Below are 566 nucleotides of genomic sequence, written 5' to 3'. Positions count from 1 at the left end.
TGTCTTGTAATATAGAATAAAAGTTCATGAAGGAATTATGATACTAGAAATCATCAGTGGCCTACTTCAGGGGAAGCCAAGGAATAGGGGAAACTTTGTTACTAACTCACTGTATTTCTAATTATTTCATTAAAATTATTATTCCTAGATGCCCCACTCATGTGAATATTAGTACCTCAAGTATTATTCTTGTTAAGTGCCATAAAGTCGGTCCCAATTCATAGTGAACTTTTAGAGGGCTTCAGAGGAATGACTGATGTGTTTGAACTACCAACCTTGTGGTTAGCAGTCCAGTACCTCAATTACAATCTTACATATTCCCTGGTCATTACCCTTAGAAATACCCCAATTGCTCTCTTACTATAGAAAAAAATACATATTTCTTAATATAGCTTGTTGAATTTTAATTTATTTTCCCTCTTCCTCATTTATGTTGCTACTTAGAATAATCAAGTATAATTTATGATTGTTTTCATCACCTAATTTTAGGCAAATTTAAAACCCTGTAACAAAATCCCCTGTGTGCACATCTGTCAACACATCATAAGCATAGTAGGAGAAACTGT

This window comes from Chrysochloris asiatica, unplaced genomic scaffold, assembly GCF_000296735.1.
Source record: "Chrysochloris asiatica unplaced genomic scaffold, ChrAsi1.0 scaffold00031, whole genome shotgun sequence".
Classification (NCBI taxonomy): Eukaryota; Metazoa; Chordata; class Mammalia; order Afrosoricida; family Chrysochloridae; genus Chrysochloris; species Chrysochloris asiatica.
Note: the sequence above shows the minus strand (reverse complement) of the source record.